This window comes from Sinohyriopsis cumingii, chromosome 4 (assembly GCF_028554795.1).
Source record: "Sinohyriopsis cumingii isolate HCF-2022 chromosome 4, ASM2855479v2, whole genome shotgun sequence".
Classification (NCBI taxonomy): Eukaryota; Metazoa; Mollusca; class Bivalvia; order Unionida; family Unionidae; genus Sinohyriopsis; species Sinohyriopsis cumingii.
The window spans coordinates 78,894,751-78,920,445 of NC_142964.1; the positions used below are offsets into that span (position 1 = coordinate 78,894,751).

At 36.7% G+C, this 25,695-nt stretch overlaps 1 long non-coding RNA gene across 4 annotated transcripts; it reads left to right on the top strand.

Annotated features, from left to right (window-relative positions):
* The first annotated feature begins 5,509 nt into the window (after positions 1–5,509).
* Positions 5,510–24,130, top strand: LOC149801513 (uncharacterized). 4 transcript variants are annotated; one of them, XR_016420676.1, is made up of 9 exons: positions 5,510–6,214; positions 6,723–6,844; positions 10,661–10,775; positions 21,001–21,126; positions 21,472–21,561; positions 22,414–22,610; positions 23,110–23,267; positions 23,463–23,569; positions 24,020–24,130. It is a non-coding gene; the product is annotated as an uncharacterized LOC149801513 (long non-coding RNA). The 4 variants fall into 4 exon arrangements; XR_016420674.1 differs by lacking the exon at positions 6,723–6,844; XR_016420675.1 differs by lacking the exons at positions 6,723–6,844; positions 21,001–21,126.
* Positions 24,131–25,695: the final 1,565 nt, after the last annotated feature.

The following is a 25,695-nucleotide window of genomic DNA, read 5'->3' on the forward strand; positions in this document are numbered from 1 at the left end:
AATGTGTACATGCCAGCTAATAGAAATAAGAAACTAATTTTAAAGAAAACTTATATACCTACCTACAACAATATTCGATGGAAAATCTAATCATAGGGGGAGATTTCAACTGGGTAACTATAAATTAAACCAGTCTAGCAGGATTGATAAATTTTACGGAAATTTTTATGGTCCATTAATATATATTAATACTGCAATAACCAACCAAAAGCTCTCAGACCATTTCATGCTCACTATTGACCTAAAAATGAAAAAAATAGAAAAATGTGGGCCAGGACTATGGAAACTAAATAATAAGATTTTAAATGACAAAGAATATGTCGAAATAATAATTAAAAAAAGAAATTGAAACCGTCAAAAATGAAGAAAATATTAATATAATAATTGATTGGGATGTTTTAAAAAACAAAATAAAAGGAATAAATATTCAATACTCAAATAGAGGGCGGAAAAACCCCAGAAAAAAAAGACAAACACGAACTCAAATTAGAACTAAGCAAAACAACAAACGACGATGGAGAAAGAAAAAAAAAACGATTGACAGACAAAATTAAAATCGTTGAAGAAGACGAAAATCAGGGGAGAATAATAAGGGCGGGAAAATTTACAGAGATCTACAACGAGGCAAAAAACGTATATAAGCGAGAAGAATTTAGAAAAGGGGGTGATACAGTTTTAAACAATATCAAAATAAACAATGTAACCCATACTGTAAAAGAAGATATCCTAAATAATATTTCCAAATATTATAATGAACTATACACCACACACCACACAGAACATATACTTCAGCACAATCGACAGCTACTTAAAAAATGTCGACTGTGAGATGACATCAGCAGTACATAGAGACCAATGTGATGATGTCATCTCAGATGAAGAAATCACAAAAAGTATATCAACACTCACAAAAGTCACCAGGGAAAGATGGACTCATCGTGGAATTCTACCAAAAGTTCCACGGTGAACTGACGCCGATCTTAAACGCTTTGTATAATAATATAGTTTTAAGTAAAAATAAAATGACTAAATCTATGAGGGAGGGAGTTATCACAATTATATACAAAGGGAAAGGGAATAGAGACGAGATTAAAAACTGGAGGCCTATATCACTTTTAAACACGGACTATAAGATTTTAAGTAGGATTTTAACAAATACAGTAAAGGGTAGGATAAACAAGATAATTAATGTAAATCAAACTTGTGGGGGAGGGATATACAAAACAATATTTTAAACATTAAAACTACAATTAACTACATAAATGAAACTGGTATGATGAGTGCTATGGTACTCTTCGACCAGGAGAAAGCTTTCGACTGATTTGAACAAAACTGTATAAAGAATTTTTTTTAAAAATTTGGTTTCGGACCCAATTTCCAAAATGGACCAAAATCCTACACACTGGGATAATTAAACGGGAAATGCAGGAAAGAATTTGAAATACAACGATCAGTGATACAAGGATGTCCACTATCAATGCTAGAATACGTAATGGCAATATAAATCCTACGTCACACGATACGAAACAACCCAGATATACAAGCAGGGGCGTATTAACCATTAAGCAGACTAAGCACGCGCATAGGACACCAGGGCCAAAGGTTGTTGTTGTAGTTGTTGTAGGGTTTAACGCCATTTTTCAGCACAAGATAGGCTATACATGGCGGCCAGTATAATTGGTGGAGGAAGAACCCTGGAAAACCCAGGGAAGAACCACCGACCCACGAGAAGCTACTGGCAGGCTTTCTCACGTACCAACGTTAGCCGAGGTTGAGACTCGAACTCACGCAGACAGAGGTGAGATGGCAGTGATCCGTAACGGCGAGCGCTTTAGACCACTCGGCCACTCGGGGCCAAAGGGGGCACCACAAAGTTGAGAAAAGGGTGAAAAGAAAGAAAGGAAAAAGAATGAAGATTTGTAAAAAAAAAACTGATACAACTAGTGCAAATTGATCATGATGTTCTGTTTCTTGATCATGGTACACCCTAGGGTTATCTTCTCAGGTGTACGTGGAAAAGAGGGGGGCACCAAGATTTGTCAGTGCTTAGGGCACCAGTGAGCCTTAATCCGCCCCTGATTATACAAGGCATACAAATACCAAACCTAAAAAAGAATTAAAAAATGCTCTAACATGCATATGATTGCAACATCTTTATAAGAGAGGGGAAATGCTATAAGCGTCGGGTTCCAAAATAAACCACAACAAGCACGAAATCTTAAAAATAGTTAACTGGAGGGGCAACCACCCTGGATTATCGCCCCCCCCCCCCCACACACACACTTACTGAGAGACACTGTAAAGGCTCTAGGGGTTTACTTTGGTAATAAAAAAAAGAAGCTGTAGAAAATTATGAACATATTATCAATAAAATAAGAGAAAATGTGAAAATCTGGCCATGGCGCCATTACCTATCATGGAGCGGGCCCAAGTGGCCAAGACTTATTTATACTCAAATATTAACTACATAATTAAATCCATAGATATGGATAATACAATTTTAAACAAAACAGACAACGAAATAATAGATTATATATGGAATCATAAAATGCATCATGTAAAAAAAGAGACATTATATAGGGCCAAAAGTAGAGGGGGCTTGGGGTTGCCGAGCCCTCTACTACTATAATTAACTAACATAATCAATAGATTAAAAAAAAAATGCACTCAGACCCGGCTACAGCGTGAGAAGCACCGTACATCTACTGGTTCGGCTTCACCTTGAGAAACCGACCAGAGATATACAAAAATAACAAATTAATATAAAAAAATCGAAGTGCCACGCAAACATATGAGAACTAATTTTAAAATATAGAGACAAAACAGATTTATGCAAAATTTAATAAGTGAAAGTCACGCTTGGATTAGGGAGGAGGTAACCAAAAATATAAAATGTAAAACACAAAGTATAATTTTTAAATACCTGCACAACACCTGGCTAACAGGCGAAGAAACAATCAAACATAGTATGCTGAGGATAATGCCGAAATGCCCTTTATGTAAAACAGCGAACTTCACCAAACTACATACGATTGTCCAATGTGATAAAACTAAACATAATAGGATAAAGTTAATAATGAAAATTTGCAAAAAATATAAGTATAACAAAAATAACATTTTATTCATAGATTTAGACTACGAAAACAAAATCGTTCTAAAATGTATAGACTATATATCCTGTGGACAGGTGATAAAGATTTTTAAATAAGATACGTGGTAAAAATAAGAATATTAACCACAACAAGAACTCAATACGTCTTACGACGAATAGATACTTACCGTCAGGTTGATATAACGCAATTGATGTTGGAATTGGGGGAGAGAGGGGGAGGGAGGAATAGGTATTACAGACCGAAGGGTCGCGTAGCGCAATTGCGAGCTGATGCCATACCCATACCCCCTCCTCGCACCCCACAACAGCCATATTTCAAAGAAAATTTCAAATTCTATTTCAAATATTTCAAAGAAACCCATATAACTTTTTTTTTTAAAAGAGAAAAGGGAAGAAAGGAAGAAAGAAAAAAATAAAAGAATTTTGTAATTTAATTTTTTTTCTTCTTTCTCTGAAAGAAAATTCTAAAGACATATATAGGAAGGGATACAGGGAAAATATAAGGGGGAAGTAAATGGCGATGACATCATGGGGCTAAGTCACAGGGCTCAGTGAAGTACACAGGCCCATCATGAGTCTTTGAAAACACCCAATGTAGAACATAAACAGACAAAATAAAGACACAAATACATACTGTATAACACTTAGTTTAAAACCCTACTAACTTCTCCCGCACTGCATGGTTGACCACTATAGAATAATGTGATCTCATAAATACGTTTGGATCTTTGAGTCTTTGAAAACACCCAATGTAGAACATAAACAGACAAAATAAAGACACAAATACATACTGTATAACACTTAGTTTAAAACCCTACTAACTTCTCCCGCACTGCATGGTTGACCACTATAGAATAATGTGGTCTCATAAATACGTTTGGATCTTTCAATAAAGCATAATCAGATAAACTAAATAAAGGAGGCCTAACGCGACCCAGGAAAAACACATAGAGAATAAAGAAGCGTGAACCTTGGATCGAGCGTAACCTACCTATCAACATCTTTAAAGACTATTATGAGGAACGACACATATTATCACTCGAATAATAAAATAGGAAATTATTTTTTTTAAACAAAATCTAAATAGTACACCATTCCATCGTCAAAATTAGAAAACCATAAAACAAATTAAAAGATACAATATAACATCATAAAGGAAGAAATACAACTGGGAAAGATATTTGATCTATACTTGCTGTCTCAAACATAAAGAAAATATAGCATACACACAATATAACACCATTACATATAGCAAACACTGAGACCTAGGCGACATATAGCAAAGGTTACAAAACATTTCAAGGGAAGGAACTTCGAGCAAGGTGAGGGAAACCAGACTCGGACGAACAACCCTTTAGATAACACTATGGAAACATAAATACCCCATCAAAAATTCTAAAAACTAAATTTTTTATATAAAATTTTGTTTTAATAAAACGTAGAACACATCTGAGGGGGAAATACACAAATATAAAATACTTTTTATTTTTTTTTGGAAATGGGGGCATCTGTCCGTTGCCCCCACCCCACTCCCAAAAAAGTGTGTGTGTGTGTGTGTGTGTGTGTGTGTTATTATACCCATTACATTACTTGCAAAATATATACGGTGCTGACATTTTCGGCAAGAAGGAGACCTACCGATATTCTGCATATAATTATTTTAATGTTTTTCAGAGCGAGAGTATTGGGGCCTGATCTGTTCAATATATTTCTCAACTGATACAGCAGGTATAATCAGAGGCGTAGCTTGGGGGGGGGGGGGAAAGGAGTACATATGTCCCCGGGCGCCAAGGTACAGGGGCGCCAAAATGAGGCTTACAACGTTACATTATAATAAGTAAACAAGGGTAATATTCAAAAATGTGATTAAACGGGGAGGGGGCTGGGGCGCCAATTTTATAGTTCGTCCCCGGGCGCAAAATATCATAGCTACGCCTCTGGGTATAATAGAGCCCCCCCCACCCCCCCCCCCCCCCCGAGTTTGCCACAGAGCGCTCGTGTAATATACGGTTTAATACAAAATACATGATTGTGGGCAGGAATATACAAATTTTGGTCGATATACATCATCGTTGGTATCTATTCAAACGAGGGCCATGAAATACATTAGCAAATTCCTACAGTATTTTAAGGCAGGCGATTACGAATTATTTAAACCACGTTTTTCATCTGTCACAGATTTTATAATCATTTTGAAGTGGCTGCTTTATCTCGAGGAAAACTTTCGGTAAGTGTTATACAAAACAAAATCTTAATAGCAATTTGATCACTTTTGCGTCATTTGACAGTAAGAATAGTAATAAATAGAGGATAATTTCTTTTCCTACGTTAGGCCTAATACCTGGTATGCTTTTTAGTGTGGTACACACACAAAAAACAACCCCAAAACAACACTAACAACATTTTAAAAAACCCACAAAAACGAGTGCCGTGCCGAAGCCACGGGCTAAAATGCTTTATTATCATTTTTTTTTATTTATAGCATCAATCACAAATTGAAATATATACAGTATTAGCGTTGGAAAAGAAAGTTTTCTTTTTGTTATATTTTTTTTCTCACCCTAGCGAAACACTTTCTGCAAATGACCTTAATAAAGAAAAATAATAAATTAACCTAAACCACTTTGAATGTCGACCGTATCTTTTATTTACACGGCATCATGCGCGGAAGAAAATACCAACTGAACCGGGATTTCAGACAGCAGATGAATTGAAGTTGATTCGTTGAACATCATTAGCAATTGTACAATCAAACAGATGCAACAATGAAAAGTGGAACTATGAAAAATCGAGAATGTTAGATTTGCGAAGGATTTATTCCGAATCATTGTCTGCTAATAGAGAATTCATGTCAGTTGCTGTGTCGGCGATGCCCACACAGCGCGCCGTCCAAATGTGAAGTTGCGTTTTGCTGACAGACATAACACTGTGCCATAATTTATCTGATGGCATGTAAAGAAGCTGCTTAAATTACAGTATTTAAAAGTTTCTTCATTTTGTAAGAGCTCAAGAAATTAATTCTGGTTTGAAAGACAAGATGACGGTAAAACTCAGAAGACGTAGCTGTACAGTACCGTTGGTGTTGGAGACATCATAATAAAGGTAACTGCGTTAACTTCGCTTTTTGTTTGGTAATTTGTTGGATATTATCTTTTGCTGATCTTCTTTGAGCTTGGAGTAAATTTTACATTCTGAACATTTGTATTTGCACTTATCTGCTTAATATGTATTGCTGGGATATCATATAGAATATGAAGTCAGTATAATGGTACTATATTTTACATATTTGAATGATAAAAGACTGGTAAATGATATAATGATAAACTATAAAATAAATAATTTGCCCATTATCCCAAATATGTTAATTAAAACAAACATTGAATGTAAATTCAGATATAATGAGCAGTTGTTAGAAGTAAGAAATAACATTTTATCCATTGAACCTGTTATGTGTTATCATCATCAGTTTTAAAATAAACACATGGAGACAAGTTTGCTTAAATTCTAAAATTAACACACACACACACACACACACACATATGGTATTTTAATCTAATACAGAAATGGTGACATTGATATATGCAGACCAATAGTTTTTTTTCTTCTACAGATATAAATTAAAAAGCCTAATTCTGAGAGTTTCACCTACAACATTCATGATGGGAAAGGGCCACTAATTAAGAGCTGACATATGTGGAAGAAAAATACCATCCATGTTGAAAAGGGCTTGAGGTAATGTGAGAAAACATAATTTATCAATCTTATTTAACATATTGTTGATATTTTATCTCAACTGGTCAAAAGGCTAAGTGGGTTTATGTAATGGTCCAGAGTGTGTTATTTATTTCACATCCCCTTCTGTCTTTCAACAGTAAGAAATTAGCTACTTTGGAGTCCATAGTTCTGATCAATTTGTTTATATAAAACTTGGTTTTGGGCTTAAATCAACATCTTGGATAAATCTAATAATGAGCAAAATCCAAGTATATACATGTGATCATGTATAAGATTAGTTGAGTTTTTTAACCAGCCTAAAAGCCATACTTCCACAATATAGGCTAAAATCATTAAGTTGTCCTTGAAGTTTGATGAGTGTTAACCATTAATAATAATAAGGTGATCTTTCATCTGAGTATGTTACCACCGCATGCAATATTTATACATGTAGTGCAGTTTTTACTAAACTTAGAATACATGCTTATATAAATGAGATCTAGATTGAAGAAGTGAAGATGCATACAAATACATGAGGTTATAACCACTACTGCTGATTCAAGTTTGATCATGCTTGGCCATTGGGCTTATATAGTCAAGTTTCACAATGATGCTTATTATGAGTGTGATAAAGGTATGGTAGTGAAGTGACCTTGCATCTGATTGGCAGAGTTTCTTATGATTTGCACAACAGTGTTTATGATCCAATTTAGATCTGACTTTTTTAATTATTTGCTTGTATGTCTGAGGCTATAAGCAAAATCTATGCATATAATGTGGTGGTTCTACATCTCACTAGCCATTCTTGCTACTGCTCTTAAAACTATTTCTCATTAATTTTATCAGACTTGGTGAATAGATTTATCTCATCAAGATATAGCAAAAGAGCAATTTTGTAAAAAAAATATTCATTCATATTAAACTCAAATTCTGCATCTGATTGGTTGACCTTGCAAATACTATAAGGGCTCTATTTCTGACAAAAAGATTATTTTGATCTAATGTAGCAGAAATGCTTATATGATCAAAACATTGAACATATTTGATGACAAATAAGAAATAGTTTTTCATGCAAATTTGATAAACATTGATAAATCGGTTCATATCATTAAAAGCTTGGAAGAGTTTGATTACATGCGAGACCATCACATATTAATCATTCTTTATTTAGAGAATTATTTTTGTCAGGATTTAGTAAAATATGTAAAATCAATATGGACTGGTTTTGTTATGTACAGCAACACTAGTTGTTTACTGAGTACTGAGGGAATTGGAGTAAGGCAAGGGTACATTGCAGTAGGTAACCTGGTTGACTTGATAACAGGATTTTAACACAAACATTTTTATCAGGAGTCTAGCATACTAACCATTGATTCACTGCAGATCCTGCCCCCATTAGTTACCTTTTAATACATAAAGCATTTGGGTTTTTTATGTCACAAATCCCATAGGGATTAAAATTAACATCATAGGTCTCACTGGATAGTTTCGTATTTTGACATCCCTCTAATTTTTAAGGTAGAAGGCATGAACCTAATTATCACAAGCCTAGCATTTATAAATTTACACATAAGCTAAATCTATAATGTGGTTCAGATTTACTTTGAGTTAGGCATGGAAATAGGTTGGCTTGTTGGTGACTGCCTGTCACAGTTAGATGAGCATTGGAGATCATATGCGTAACTTAGTCTGCAAATGAGCTGCCGACTTTTATTTGTGTCTGCTACAGAGATAAATATAAAAAAATCTTGATGGTAGAGGGGTGATGAAAAGTATGCTAATTTGTTATAGTACTAGTGAACTTTATTCATGCATAAGGCACATACTGATTCTTTTAGTTGCCTTGTCACAGAAAAATATTGAAAATAGCTATTTCTAGTAAAAAATGAATGTAAAATGTACCTGCATCCTTTGACCCTAGCAGAACCAAACTAAAAGCTCAAATTTGTGCAGCTGCTTTTGCTCATCACAAACATAATTGGGAGTATAACTGCTAACCCTACCCTCTAGCACACATTTAAGATCTTTAGAGTTTTTAAATACAGCCAGGAATTACATCACAATTAATACTTCCAGTTCAGTACCCACGAATGTAGTTCTAGTCTATTTTTAGAACATTTTTTCCTCTCTCATTTTGGTGGTGATAGAAGAGTTTTATTTATGCATTTTTGGTAGGGATTTAAAGGTAACTGTTTATTCTTGATAATATGAGCTCAGGGTGTTGTTGTCTGTATGTATTTTGGCGACAGTGCACAGTGAGTAATAAGGCCTTGGTGATGATCCGGAAGTGAAATACGTGTTCTGGTTACATGCTGTTATGTTGACAGTCAATGATCTAAAAAAAGAGCAGGTCAACCTTTGACAAGAACTTCACCGTGAAGTCATCTTTGAAGGTATTTTAGATTAACATATGATTTGCATTGATTGTCACACAGTGGAAAGGTCAGTACTGAGAAACAAATGTAGAGAACATATAATTAATTGTGTACTATGTCCAGCCTTCTAATTATACAAGTTTCATTACATTGGTCAATAATTAGTCACATGTGATGACACTTGTAACTAATCAAACCACAGCAACTGAGAGCAGACTAAGCACTGATATTTATGTGGTACAGTGGCAATATACAGTCTGTCTGCCGCAACACATGAAACAAACTGGACAAATCTGAAAGCCTTGAATTTGACTTTATTTATCTGTATGGTGGAACAGAACCTGAGTTGAAAAGCTTTTAAAGAAAGACCTTGATATCAAACCTAATAATAACTGCAGGAGTTATATTATGGATAATTAACCATTCTCTCAGTTTCAAACTGGGCATTCTATCCCATGGGGTTCTAAATGTAAACCAAGTGTAACTGATATCCTAATGAATTGTAAAGACCATGTCCAGATCCAGAAATCATAGACCAGTTTCAAACTGATGATGAACCACATAAAAATCACACATCTGCTAGAACTTATGTTATGAAGATAATTTTAATTGCATTATTATTAATCCTCCTCCTCACATTCATCATAATTGAGATGCATCATATGTTTTATTGTAAAATAGTTTATGCAACATAATTCAGTGAAGACCTTTGCTGCCAATTTACCAGTGAACCATTTGTTTCAATGAACATATTTTATGTTGTAACAAGGAGCATCATTTAAACATTATGATACACTTATCATACCTGTATATGAAATCTTAATACTAACACTTATACTTGCAATACTATTACTAATAAAAACACCTGCATTGATAATTTGATTATGTTCAATTGGACTTGTATCTAAATGATCACCAGCTGTATGAAAAGACATATTTTAATATATAGATATTGGATGGAATACTAGTTACCACAATTGAATAGTCATATGATAAATGATATATTATTTTAAACAATTTATATTTGCAGTGAAACATACTTTTACATTATTTTCCCTTAAATTTCATTTATAGAGCAGTATACATGTACTCTGCATTCATTAAATTACTGAAATGGTTAATAATACAACAACAAATACTGCAACTTCCAGAATCACAAAAATCAAAAGATATAAAAAGAAACTTCCCTACATGTATCAACAGTTGTCACTTAATAGACAGAACTATGAAGATTTAGAATAGGATGTTAACAAATTAGGTATTCAAGTTAAAAAGAAAAAAATACCAAGTAAGCTTACTACCAAAAAATCAAACAATAACAGTGAATTTTAGTACATTCCCAGGAAACAGAATATATGATTTTTCTTAACTTGATCTGATACATCTTAAATCTATAGAAAATGATTCATATTGTATGACTAAAATATTATGTAAACAAAAATTCCATCACTTTTTTCAGATGCAACATGCATACCCCAACCCATCCTTCTTGATCATAAAGTATACCAGCATTCCACTATAAGATGGGGAGCTGTAGTGGCTCAGTGGTTAGCTTTCTGGACCTGTGAAATAAGGTAGGTTCAAATTCTACCATCAGACCAACCTGGGTTAGCTACCATGGTGTGTCCTTGGGCAAGGCACTATACTTAAAGTGCCTTGGCACTAAATAACTTACTTGTGTTGGTTTACCATAAAAGGCCAAACCAAACACAAAAAAACAACAACTTTAAAATATGAGTTTTGTCAATACTAAGTAAAGGAAAATCATACTGAAGAAATGTTTTTGTTAATACAGTTTAATGGATCTAAAAAATCTCTTTCTTCTGCAGGAGTTTAAAATGCTAAATTAAAAAGGTCATGGTACACATTGCTTTGTTCGTACACATCAGGCTCCGTAACCCATATCCAACTAAAAATTTTAGTAGAGTCTGAATAAAACATATTTTAATCTGGATGATAATATTCTTTCTCCATTCATATATTACACCACCAAGATTGATCCAAATAAGATTACATTTTACTATAACACTGAGGATGAGTATGCCTCTTAACAACTGACAAATGTGGAGAGAATGGAGTTAAACTGAACTTTGATTTCTTTTCAACCATAGCACAAGATGATCATTTATTATGAAAAAACCTGAATAAAGTTGGAGTTCATAACCATGACAGTCTTGATATAATATAAATTCAATATATTATTGTTGTCTTGAGGTATAGTTCTGTATATTACAATCTCACACAAGATCAGGGTATATTTTAGTACCATACAGTTAATTCGGGATTGTATTAATACCTATTCTGGTGAATGAACATTAAATAAGATTTACTATTTTGGAACCAGTTGCAATAAAGTTTACTAAACAAGAGAAAATATGACTTTACTATAATATCTAAAATGTAAAATCTGCAAACAGAATACTTGCTTGACTTTACACTTCAATTATTTATTTGAAATGAATTTATACAAATGGCATTAAATTGGGTTTCAGGCTGGTAATGACAATGGTAGTAGTGAATAGGGACGGTCTAGGGACTAGGGAACTTCCATGTTAAAAAGGGTATATCCACTCTGGGGACTATGTAATTTAACATGGGAGAAAAAAAAATATCCATTCTAGGGACAAGGGGAATTTAACATGGGAGAAAGAAAAAAAACTATTCACTCTAGGGACAAGGGAAATTGAACATGGGGAATAAATCGTGGGACTGTCTTGGGACTAGGGGAAATGGAACAGGGTTGGGACCCTATTTTAATAAGGTCCCGACCTGATGGGTCTATGAAAATGGAACAGGCGAAAATTGAAACAGGGAGGGGTCTCTATTTTTTTATTATTTTTTTAAACAAAAAAATAAAAAAAGGGGTAGGCAGTTGAAAGTCAAGATCTTTTCGAGAGATAGGAATGGCCCTGAAAAGGGCCTTTGGTTTTATGTTAATATACCCTTAACATAAAGGGCATCTGTGACATCTTCTTCTTGACCTTAGGCTGCGCCTGACTGCAGGACCATAGATTAAGACTCTTTTGAGGCATCCTTGATGCTCCACATAAGATTCTTCGCATCCACAGGCTGGTGTCTGTCCTGTGGACAACTGTCCAGTTGGATCGGACATACATTGGTATGTCCGTCCGGAACATCATCGAAGACACAAGCGTTGAAGATTGTACGTCGGTCCACATGTTGGGGTGCTGAGTAACAGGTGAAGGAATGCAGTGAACTGTACTTATTTATAGGGAGAGGAAGGATTGAAACGGATTGAGTTTGTTGACCAATCCAAACACGCGTTACATAATTCAGTCAGCCCACGTCCAATCCGAAGAGAGCAGTCAGTGACGTCACATAGTCTATATAGATTCGCTAGCGCCTGTGTGCAGTCAATCTAAGCGACAGTATTTCAACATGACGGAAACTCAGAAAACGATCAGTTGGGGTGCACTGATGGTGGAGACTACCCAAGGGAACCCAGACTTACTTTCAGAAGAGGTGAATTGGGATTTTGTGGATTTTTTTACCTTGCAAGAATTTGTTCCTGAACCTTCGTCACCTTCTCCTTCATTACCGCACATGGAAAATTTTAGACAGAGACAGAAAGAAGAATTGGAGAAATTTATACAACAGCAAAAGGAAGCGGAACAAGCTTTTCTCCTACAGCAACAGCAGCAAGAAGAAGAGGTAAGAAAAAAACAACAACAAGAAGAAGCAGCAGCAAAGAAACAAGGGTGTCAAAATCAAACGGTCACGGTACTGTTAGACATTTTAGCGGAGTTAAGAAGTCTGAAACAAATGTATCAGACTTCTTTATTACAGCTGAAGAGAATACGACCTTCCCAAGCTAAACACTCCAACCCTGTGACTACGCCTACCGTACCACCCTTAGTGATTTCAACGAAATCATCATCAACAGTACGCAGTCCAGAATTAGGCCTTGGCCGTGGCAAAGGCTTAAGACAGTTAAAGTTGATTGTTTAAACTCACCCCTTACACCAAAAAAGGCCCTTTTCAGGGCCATCCACGTCTCTCGAAAAGAGATAGACTTTCAATTGCCAATAACTAAAAAAACATCATTTTACCCAATAGTACCTGTCTGTGTATGAGTGTGCGTGAGTGTAGGTTCTTATTTTAAAATCAAAACCCAAAGACACTTACCTTTTATAATTAATTTATTCTTTTATAAATATTTACAATTCACAATTCACAACAGAGCACTTTAAAAAGTTCATAGACTTATTCTGTCTCATTGTTCACTCTCTGTTTTTTTAATTTCTTCACCGTCATAGTCTTTTCCTCCTCTTCCTCCTCACTTTCTTCCCTTCTTTTCTTCTTCTGTTTCTTTTTCTTCACCTGTCTGTTTTCTTCCTCTTCTTCTTCCTCTTCCTCTGAAGAATCCCTCTCTTCTTCTGACTCCTCTTGTTTCTTTTTTGGGCAGTCTGGTGACCAATGTCCTTTTTCTTGACAATAATAACAGGTATCTTGACTTTTGTCTCTTCTAACCCCTTTTTTTTCTTTTTTGACGGTCTGGACACTCTGAAGACCAATGCCCTTTCTTCTGACAGATATAGCAAGTATCTTGACTTTTATCTTGAAAGGAAGGAGAGTAGTCCCTCGGCTGGTCTGAAGAGAATTTTCTAATGACCCCTCGCAAAGCTCTGATGAAACGTTCGATCTTGGTAGTCTCTTCCATCGTTGTGCTCAGTTTGAGAGTGAAATGAATAGTGAAAGGACAAGACACATACCCTTTATATACGCTGGTCTGCTATGACTATAAATTAGTCCATGGTGTTTAAACTTTAGTCATTTGACTTTTTGCTATCGAGATGAAATGATCCAATTCATTTGAGAAGAAAGAAGAAGAAAGTAAGAGGCAGAAACGTGATCTATCGCCTCGTACCAGGGCTGAAGTCTTGGCACAAATTCATGCCAGTGATTTTGAAGAGGACATGAGTGAACCAGAATCCAAACCCTCTAAACAAAGTTTACCACCCTTAGTCAACCCTGAATAGTACTATGACATTCGAGAGACGGAAAAGCGTCCCTCTAGAAAATTTAGAACTACGGCTTACAAATACACAGTGAAGTTTAAAGATTTCAAGTCTGAAGTACTGTTAGAGAAAGCAGAAGGGTTCATCACCGACATGTGGGATTCTTTGCTCACCACACTCAAGCGACAATGTCAACCCAAAGAAGATGATCGCTTGAGACTTTCCATACAACATGACGGCTTGAAATCCCCTGTTTGGATCGAGTTTAGCAGCCCTGCAGAATTGACCACTTCCAAAGTCATGGAGATTCAACACGTGCAACAATCTAATGACCAATTTGACATCACCGATGGAAAAGCCACACTGGACATGACCCACGTCTCTCCTCCTCAAGGGACCGGACAATGCAGAAAGACCTTATTGGTCAACAACCTTCGCATTACCAAAACAAGTCTTGTCCAAATTAACAATTTTCAAGACCACATGTGTTTAGCCCGAGCCATCGTGGTGGGATGAACCTATGCCGACAAGAACGACACGGTAGAATGGAAAAAAGCCTGGGAGAACATTCGAAAATCGAACCGAGCCAAACAACGAAATGAAGCAGAACTTCTGTTACAACAAGCATGCCTGTCCAAAGACACATCCTGTGGCATTCCTGAGATGCAAAAATTGCAAGATGCCCTAGCTCCACGATACACCTTGAAAGTGCACCCTCAAGAAGTGCGCGGGTCTCTGTTGTTTCGAGGGAAAGACTTTAAGGATGGAAAATACATTCACCTCTATCATCACGATGACCATTTCGATACCATTACCACTATCACTGGATTCCTGGGATACAAATATTACTGTGAGAAATGTGACTTATGATGGTTATAATAATCGAGAGCAACACAAACATTGTGGATCGAAATGCTCAGGATGTTTGGCCTCTCAACCCTGTCTGAGCGAAGGGCAAGAACCAGTGCATTGTCCTGCTTGTCTGCGCACATTTGTCAGCCCTGCCTGTTACCAACAACATCTGAAGATGCAAGGTTCACAGAAGAAATGTGCTTGTCAACTCCTGAGATTGTGCCCAATGTGTGGACAAGGTCTATGTATCAACAGTACCAAGGCACACGTATGTCGAGGAAAGAAAAAATGTCACATTTGTCACTGCATCGTGGACTTGGAACACCAATGCTACATGCAAAAATACCAATCCCAACCAGAGAAAGAGGATGGTCACAAGAAGAAGAAAGGCAATTTCATCTTTTTCGATTTCGATTGCATGCAAGAGACCGGTATTCACATTCCTAATTTCTGCGTGGCTCATCGAGCGTGCGAGAAGTGATTCAAGAACCTATCTTGAGTTATTGCCCTCACTGCAGTAAGATTCCTGGAGGGCGTGAAAAAATCTTTCAAGGACCGAACACACTAGCCGATTTCACACAATGGGTCTTAGACCCCATCGACAAGACATGGAGCCAAGAGGACATCGAACATTATTATGGAGAATGTCATCACCATGCCACGGTGATGGCTCATAATTTCTCCGGATACGATGGACAGTTTCTTTTGAGATGCTATACGGAACGTGGCACCGAGCGTCCTAAAGTCACTTTGAACGGAGCCAAAATCATTTTCTTGCAAGTGGGACAAGTGCAGTTTAAAGATTCGATGAGCTACTTAGCCATGCCTTTGAGTCGAATGCCTAAAATGTTTGGAATGACAGAAATGGCTAAAGGGTACTTTCCACACTTTTTCAATACGGAAGCCAATCAACACGCCGTTCTACCCCATTTGCCTCAGGCTCACTATTACGACCCTGACAACATGCGTACCGAACGAGAAACTTTCTACGCTTGGTACCAGGCTCACGCCTCCGACCCTTTCGACTTTCAGGAAGAAATGCTAAAGTATCGTCATTCCGACGTGGACATTTTACGGCGATGCTGTGGAAAATTTCGAGAACTGTTCATGGAACACGGAGGGGTTGATCCTTTGAAAGAAGCTTGCACCATTGCCAAAGCGTGTTCCTTAGTCTACCGACAACGATTCATGCTTGAAAACACTGTGGCTGTCATCAGTCCTCAAACGACCAACTGTGTCAAACGTCAATACTCGGTCAAAGCCCCATGCTGGTTGCATTACTTGTGTGACAAGGAAGACAAATGGATTCAGCATGCCCGCAACGGACAGGGCGAAAAGATCATCGGAATGCATTCGGTCGATGGCTGGGACTTAGAAAACCCCAAGATCATGTACGAGTTTAACGGTTGCTTATTTCACGGATGTCCCGTCTGTTACCCTGACCGCGGCACTAAAAATCAGTTCTTACAACGAACCATGGAAGACTTGTACCAGGCCATTTGTCAGCGACGCCTAAAGTTAGAACAGGAAGGATACCAAGTGGTGGAAATGTGGGAACACAAATACGATCACCGTTTGAACACCGATCCCGAGTTTAAACGCCTCATGGAAAGTTACCAGTTCATGGACCCCCTGAACCCGAGGGATAGTTTGTACGGAGGAAGGACCAATGCCACCTGTTTGCTGTACCAAGCTGATGAAGAGAAAGGAGAAGAAATCAAATACTTGGACGTGTGTTCACTGTATCCCTACGTGTGCAAATATTGTTGCTTTCCTGCAGGGCACCCACAATTGTTCACCGAACACATCGACCTAAAAAACATTCGACACTACGAAGGCTTGATCAAGTGCAAAGTTTTGCCTCCCACGAACCTATACCATCCCGTCTTACCTCGCCATTGCCAAGGCAAACTTATGTTTCCTTTGTGCCGTACTTGTGCTGAAACATGCAACCAAGATCAACCTTGTCATCACACCCAGGAAGAACGGGCCTTGACAGGGACATGGGTCAGCGTAGAATTGTTCAAAGCTCTGAACATGGGATACCAACTGTTAGAAGTGTACGAAATTTGCCACTTTCCCAAGACACAATAATTCCACAAGGGTGACCCCACGCAGAAAGGCATTTTCGCAGACTACGTGGATGCCTTTTTGAAACTGAAGCAAGAAGCCAGTGGCTATCTGTCCTGGTGTCACACTCCCGAAGACCTAAAAGACATTCAGAGAGAAATTCTGGGCACAAGAAGGCATTACTTTAGATCACATTGAGAAAAATGAAGGCAGGCGATCGTTTGCCAAAGTGATGTTAAATTGCTTGTGGGGTAAAATGGCACAATGACCGTGTTTACCCAAGACGGAGTATTTGACCGAACCTTCCCGCTACTTTCAGATGATTCACGACAAAGCCAAATTCATGAAACACGTGGACGTCGTTCGTGAGGATTTGATCTTGGTGAATTACGAAGAAGATCTGAACTTTGTAGAAGATGATCCCTTTGGAAATGTCATCATTGCAGCTTACATGACAGCTCATGCTCGCTTAAAATTGTACGAAGCTTTAGAACTGTTAGGGGAACGTGTCTTGTACTTTGACGTGGACAGTTGCATTTATATCGATCACCCGAGTCAACAGCACCCTGACATCGAAGGAGACCGTTTAGGAGCCTGGACAGACGAGCACCCCGATGACAAGATTCTAAGTTTCGTCAGTGGTGGTCCCAAATATTACGGCTACGAATACTGGGACAAACAAGAAGTGCACACGAAGTGTAAAGTTAAAGGACTTACTCTGAATTATCGTACCAGTCGAGTGGTCAACTTTGGCGTATTGAAAGAAGCCTTGCAGTCTAGAGAAAGTGACCACCTATCAACCCAACAAGATTGTACGTTTACCCACACACCACATCGTCAGTCGACCCTTGGAAAAAGTCTATCAAATCGTGTAGCAGAAGCGAGTGCGGCTTCCCACCCACTTTACTTTGCCGTATGGACATGTCGGTATAAAACATTGGTTGTAAGAGGATAGCCACCCACCAGAAGGATGACTTCGCCACAGCAAGAATCGAGTGAGAAATCCAGCGAGAACTCCAAGTTCAAACCCTACCATTTTCCAGTCTTCTTACCTGACTATTGTGATTGTGCCCATCGATTGGACATGTTTCAGAAATGGCCTACGGATAGGGAAGGATTACCTTCTTCGTATGTTTTAGCTAGAACAGGATTTGTCTACTTCGGACCTGAGTCAGGATTGGGATACGAAGTACAGTGTTTCGCTTGCGGACTGAAGTTACGAACGGATCTATGTATCTACAAAGATTCAGCTATTCTGGAACATACTCGATGGTCTCCGCACTGCCTTTACCTTTCAATGGCCTTTCCACCCATTAAGCTACGGTACAATTATGACGGTACCTTGCAAAACTAGACGTAAACACATTGCATCCTATTTCATTGTTGTTTCTTTTCCACATAATAGCTTATTTTTTTATAAAATGTTAAACTTTACTAATCTTTTTTCAAGATCACTTTAGTTTGCAAAAATATATCTTGTCATTTATTGGCATTCTACATTGAATTTTGTAAACTAGCTATAAACCTGACTTAATTACTCAACTTAACTGCTGACAGAAACAGTCTACAGTAAATGTATTTCATTTCTATAGCTCGATGGATAAACATTACATCTTTTAAAGCTGTGCACAGAATAGGCCGACATATCACGAGTCAGGAAAACATGGGGGTGGTATCCCTTGTGTCCAAAATTAATATCATTTTGAATAGAATATTCTAGTGACAATTGCCTCTTTTCAAACGGTAAGCATTGCTTTTTTTTATTTTCGTCAATCTGTCAAATTTGGTATGCATTTTGCTTTAATATTTGAGATGGAAACCTTAGGTGCATAGAAATGTCAGACAGCATTGTACATCATGGATGGTGTCCAACATACTTTTATGATCATAAAACAAAATCCCATTGTTTTAGTTATGGCCACTGATTTAAAAAATATTCATCCAAGCTAAATATAATAATAATAATAATGAGGACTTTGTATAGCGCCTAATCTTTAGAAGCTCTAAGCGCTTTGCAACATTAAACATAAAAACATACACAATGATATGATTACAAAAACAAACACCATGAAATTAGAAAACATAAAAAACATGCTGAGAATATTTAAGGTAGTTAACATTATTAAGTCATTAAGTTTGTTTTTGCAGTCAGAATAAGTAGTTTTGAGAGCACTCTTGAATGGGATCACTGCGTCTTTGTGTCTAAGTTCAGTGGGCAATTCATTCCATGTTGCTGGGCCCTGGTATGCAAAAGAATGCTGTCCATGTGACTCTGTTTTCATAGTGAGAATAATGAGTATATGATTGTCGGAAGAGGAGTGTAAGTATCTTGCTTGTGTGTACACATAGGTGAGGTCGGATAGGTATGTTGGACTAGAGTCTGTCAGTGAAACGTAGCACAGAGAACTAATGTTGTGTTTGATTCTGGATCGAATAGCCAGTGTTGGGTACAGAGCAGCGGGGAGGTGTGCTCAGACTGTGGTACTCTAAGTATGATCCAAGCAGCTATGTTTTGAACTTTTTGAAGTCTCTGCAGTAGATATTAAGATGAACCAGACAGAATTGAGTTACCATAGTCTTGAAAGTAGTAATGAACACACAAGTGTTTTAGTGGCATCAACTGAAAGATATCTGAGAATGGAGCTGATGCGTCTCAGCTCAAGATATGCAGCCTTACATATGTTCATGACATGTTGGTGCAATGTGAGAGTACTGTCCAGAGTAACACCTAGGTTTTGTACTGATTGTGTGAATTTAATGTTGGTGTTGCTGATATTTATTGTGTGAGGTAAAGGATGTGAATGAGAAAGTCTTTGTGTTGTAATCAGAATGGCCTCAGTTTTATCATCATTCATCTGCAGCTTGTTACAAGTCATCCATGATTTCACATCAGAAATGCACATCTCTACACCTTGGATGGTAGCATCAACTTCAGTTGGGTGGCTAGATTTGTATATTTGGGTGTCATCAGTGTACAATTGGTGAGACACTGGATGATGATCTATGACACTTGAGAGCACCTGAGTGTATAGAGTGTAGAGAACAGGTCCAAGAACAGACCCCTGTGCAACACCACAACATAGATCAACTGGGCTGGAGTGTAATCTATTTGCAGACACAATTTGTGTCCTGTGGCAAGGGCGATATGCAGATTGTACATTGCTAAAAAGACTGTTTGAATTCAGACAAGATGCAAGCTGGGATTGAACAACCTTTTGTAAGATTTTTTATATGAATTGGAGATTAAAAACCGGGCAGTAGTTCTTTAAATCCTTATGGTGTAGTGTTAGTTTCTTCAGCAGAGGTTTTACAATGGGAGTTTTGAAAAATGATGGAAATTATGCTGATGAGAGAGAGGTATTAATAACATCAGTTAGTGAAGGCAATACTGGATCTAAGCACTCAAGCAGCAGTAATGTTGGAATTGGATCAAGTTCACATGACTTTGGTGCACTCTAGGATGATTACTTAAAAATGCATTTATTGGTGGTGAGAGACTAAATACATGACTTGATACTTGTGTTTAGCATTAATTGGAAAGCTGAAGATTAGTAATCTTTTGACATACATATCTTAATTGTACCATTTAATTTACAAAATTCAATGTAATTTGCATTGGTAAAATGTGTAGCACAAGAAAAGTCATTATGAATTAGAGATAAATCATATCTTTGTTTTGTCTGGAGCTTGACTAATTTATTGCACATTTCTGTACACTATTTTGTCTTTAATCCAGGATTATTCACTGCATTCGGATGCATTTCATGGTGAAAATTCACCAGCTGGATTTAAAAGTGGTGAATATTGCTAGCGATTGTTCTGCAAACCCTGTATGTCACAAGGAGTCAGTGTATTCAAGGACTCATACAGTATTTACAAGTTCTCATTGACATTTCAGATGAAAATGAAGAACTGAAAAAAGATGAAAATCTCAAGTGGAAACCTTTCTGGTCAGCCATCTCATCCAAAACCTCCTGAAATGGAGAGTATTTTGTAGACTCCAAGATTTCCTCTTATCCTGCTGGTATGTTCTATTTAGTTTATCTGGTCTCTTTTTATTTTTTATCAATTGCTTTTATACCATGCCGCAATTGGAAATTCTTTATCAAAAGTATGTATAAATTTCATCATTTTTCTGTCTGTTTAATAAGATGTGTTTAAGAGTACTTACTTACTCATGATGCTGTATATATGAGATTAGATGTTTTGTTAAAAAAGAATGCATTTTGTGATATATTGTATCACTGCTTTATATACAGTGGTCATTGCAACCAGTATGCATTTTGTTTACATGCCAAAAAATCCAGTCTGATTTCTTTGTTTCTTTTTTACTGCAATTAAGGAGTAGTAATAATCTTTATACTCTTAGCTGCATCCAGAAGGACAACACCATCACCATCCCCATCCACTCTGGAGTGGAGAATATAAAGATTTCTCTCTGCCAGTTCCTCTGCAAGTAGTAAGTATTGAGGATGGAAAAAAAATGTACATTATAGAATAATGAAACAAATACTACAGGTGTTGACTTTTATATAATCTCTTATTTCATTTACAGCTCTCTAAATAAGAGTAGGTCAATTATACACTGTATTTATGAATTTAATTCTCATCTAAGGTAGTAGAACTGTTTTATGTTTGACAAAATGTTGGGTAATTTGTGGCCATACACTAAAAACACATTTTGTAGCATTTAAAAATGATTATGTTCAATGCACGTAAAACTCATTGGTTTGTTGTCACTTCAGTTGATAATAGTCTTGTCATCTTGTAGACATTTTGAATGTTAGTGTTCAATGCTAAGGTCATATACATTGATTCAACATCAAAATTTGTTTGCAAAATGGAAGATTATGACATGAAAGCACAAGCTCATGTAGCTTAGATACTGTTATTTCAGAACATTGTGAGATGTTAATTAATTAAATTATAGGTCATAAAACATACTGTTCAAGACTTATTTGTGCAAATAAACAATGAATTGTTTTTCATTGATGTGTCGACTGTTCATCATTCCATTGGTTTTTTTTATTTTTCTTTCTGATGTATACCATTGTCTTGTGTAAGTCAGACGCCTAAACCATCTACATTGAATGCAGACTTTATAGACACCAGCAGTGAAACAACATATCCAGGGAATAAAAAAATAAAGGATTATGGGAAAAGTTTTCATATAAACTGTACAAAAACCATGTATTTCATTCCATAAATATATTTCATTGTTAAACCCATGTTCACTGTACAGATCTTTTTAAGGAGTTTATAATAATGATCTTGATCTTTCAAAACTAATTTCATCACAAATCTGTTACAGATTTCCAGTTCAATGTACTTATGAAACTGGACACAAATATTGAGAATTTGTTGGAGCAGCTGGCCCTCCAAGTTCATACACAAGGCCCAGACACAGAATATAGAGAAGAAATTCTTGCAATGCCATGTGATTCAGTGGAGGAACTAGAGGGCCTTTGCCAGAGGTTGGAGGAGAATCCCAAACTCTCCAAGAAGATGGTAAATTGGGGCTTTATTTTCTATTTAAAAAAACTGTTATAACCTTTATTTGCTGTTGTGAACCTCAATATGCATTATGCAAGTTCTGCAGTGCCTGTATAATTATTTTTGGGGGTGGGGTGAACATGTAGTGGTCGGCTGTTTTGTCTTACGGATGTAGGCCAAAACATATTTAGAGATGAACATGTAACAGGTATTTTACTACATATACACTATTACATATTATGTGGCTACTTTAATTCAATCCTTGAGTGAATGTCATTTATGAAGTTAATAGATTCACGGTGGTTAATTTGGTTTATAATTGCTATTAGTACATTGTGTTGCATAGTTAATGTTATCAAATTTTTTTCAAGTTAGAGAAATTAAATTTGCTTGCAAAACCATGGCAAAAAATAACTATATACAAGCATATTTTGTCACATCGATCATGAAATACTACTACTAATAATAATATCAAAATCAAAAATAGTAATATTATTATTATTATTATTTTCAGATATGCTACTTGAGCTCCCTTGGCAGGTTTACAATTGGGGATAGTGTCTGCAGGATGATGAAAAAGCTTAAAACAAAAAGACTGGCCAGAGTATAGTCCAAAGGGACGTAAAGGGAAAAAAGCATTTCAAGAGCTTGTGATATGTCAGGTTTTGATAAGTAAGTATGGCTTGATTTAAATTGTGTTTTTCATGTGACTTGCCAGAGATTTTTAAATGAATTGATAAAGTAACTTGAGACCACATTTCAAAGTACATGTTTTAAAAATATTCCATTGATTATTGCTGGCATTTAGAAAAATGCAATGCATCCTTTGTTGTGAAACTTTTTTAAAACATTGTATTACTCTTGCAGAAGCCTGCTTGAAAACTAATGGCAAAGCAAAGGCAAATGGAATGGAAGAGACCATATCAGAGACCCTCAAATATGCACCCAACCAACGCAGAATGATAAAAAACAAGGTAATCCAAATGACTTATTTCATCAATATTGGATTCAGTTTCGTCTTTTAAAGCATAGTATTTGCAAAGCAGATGCATTTCTAAACTGATAACAAAATCAGCTTATCCTATTGCCCAGGACTATCAAAGCTAGAGTCCAGCTAACTACAATATGCATATATCTTGTCTGATCGGACAAGTGCCTCCATTTGGAATTTTTATTCACATGAAATATTTGGATGAAATAAATTCATCTTTGTGCAAATTGATTGCACCATCCACTTGCCAGAAATGATAAGTAAGTGCAAAGTTATCTTGTATCATGGCTTAACGATAGTAAGGGAAGCACAAGTGCAGTGAAGAAAATTTCATACATTTTTATAATGCTGATTAACATGACTTCTGCATATGTAACTAGTGCTGAGATGATATGACTTTATTTAAGTATTACAATTTTGTTTTAATTTGCAGGTGCCTGAGCAGAAGAAGTAATAGATAAACTTTACAGTGGAGTTGGAGACTGATTCTGATTCATAATCTTAATTAAATCTAGAAAATAAACATTAAAGTCATATTAAAATATCTGTTGTATTGTTTCCTTCTTTCATTTTTCTCTTAAAAACAAATGTCTGAACCTTTAGTCTGTAAATTCAGTGGATTCCTTATCAGCCCATCTACTTTTACTTTACACCATGCTACTTTTAAAAAAAAATGAATTATCCCCATTGGGGTAGGTCCCCCCAACCCCCCACCCTACTTTGTCAACTTACCTGCCACATTTAAATCTAATGGAAGGCCCTGCTGTAAAGCCTGTTAGTAAAACTACCCAACAAGAGGATTTCATACATTTGCAACTCCTAGGTGGATGGTAATGTTTTCATTTTTGTAATGTAGATTTGGACATTCTTGCCACCAGTATGGAATATGTGTTTCAGAAACACAAGCAGCTTTCATCAGATTTGCATATAGGTTTTATATGTTGTGAGTATGTTGTAGGAAGTTTTTTTAAATAACATCATATGAGATGATGCCAGTGGAAATGGCAGAAAAGTGTCTGTATTGTTCACCAACTACACCTTGTTCTTACAAAATGTGGCTGTTACACATTCCCATGATGATGTCACTGACAGCCATCAGTGAGGAATGCCCCAACAAGCATAATACAAATTGCTTCCATTGTAATTGTTACAATTCCATTCTGACCACTCCGGTGTCCTAGTGGTTAGAGCGTCCGCCTCAGAAGCGGGAGGTCATGGGTTCAAACCCCAGCCAAGTCATACCAAAGACTTACAAAAATGGTATTAACAGCTACCTCGCTAGACGCTCAGCATTAAGAGGTTAGTGTTAGGACTGATCGGCCTGGTGTCAGGATAATGTGACTGGGTGCAACATCATACTACATGTTTGCAGCATGATGCCCCAGTGCTATACATCACTATAAACTGCCACACTGCAGACATCGTAGCAATATGACTGAAAAATTATTCAAGCTACGTTAAAAATCCAATCACACACACACAATTCCATTCTACGATCCAGAACCAACACTAATTCCGTACTACAGTTCTTGCATTTCAATCCAATTTTGCTTTTGAAATGTAGTGCCACTCAATTCATAATGAACCCATTCATTTCAAACACTCGCAAATACATATTATTCCTGTCTACAACTGAAAAATATCTATATAAAAAAACGTGTAACTGTGTTTTATGCAAGGGCATGGAGATGCACAAAAACTTGCACCTGAAGCTTGAATAAATCCCCGACTGTGGATAAGACTTTACCCATCGATTACCCCAGCTTGGGGATAAATTCCGACCGTGGCGATTTATTATATATCCTATGACTGCTCCAGCTTGAGGGCAAAATCCAAGCACATCCCTAAAAAGATAACAAGTATAGCGGCTCTTTACCTTCTGTAAATGCCACTTGAGCTTCCTGATGCTGTTGTATCTGCCATTTGACAGAATCACGAATGTGGATATATTTCTTAATTGCCTCTAGTTGTTGAGTTAGTTTAGCTGTATGAAATTCCTTTGTGCAGACTCACTCATTATTAATATTACAACAGTGATTTAATTACACATTACCTGTCAGCACACCGATGATAAGTCAGTTATTTTATAACACACCAACAAGCTTGCCC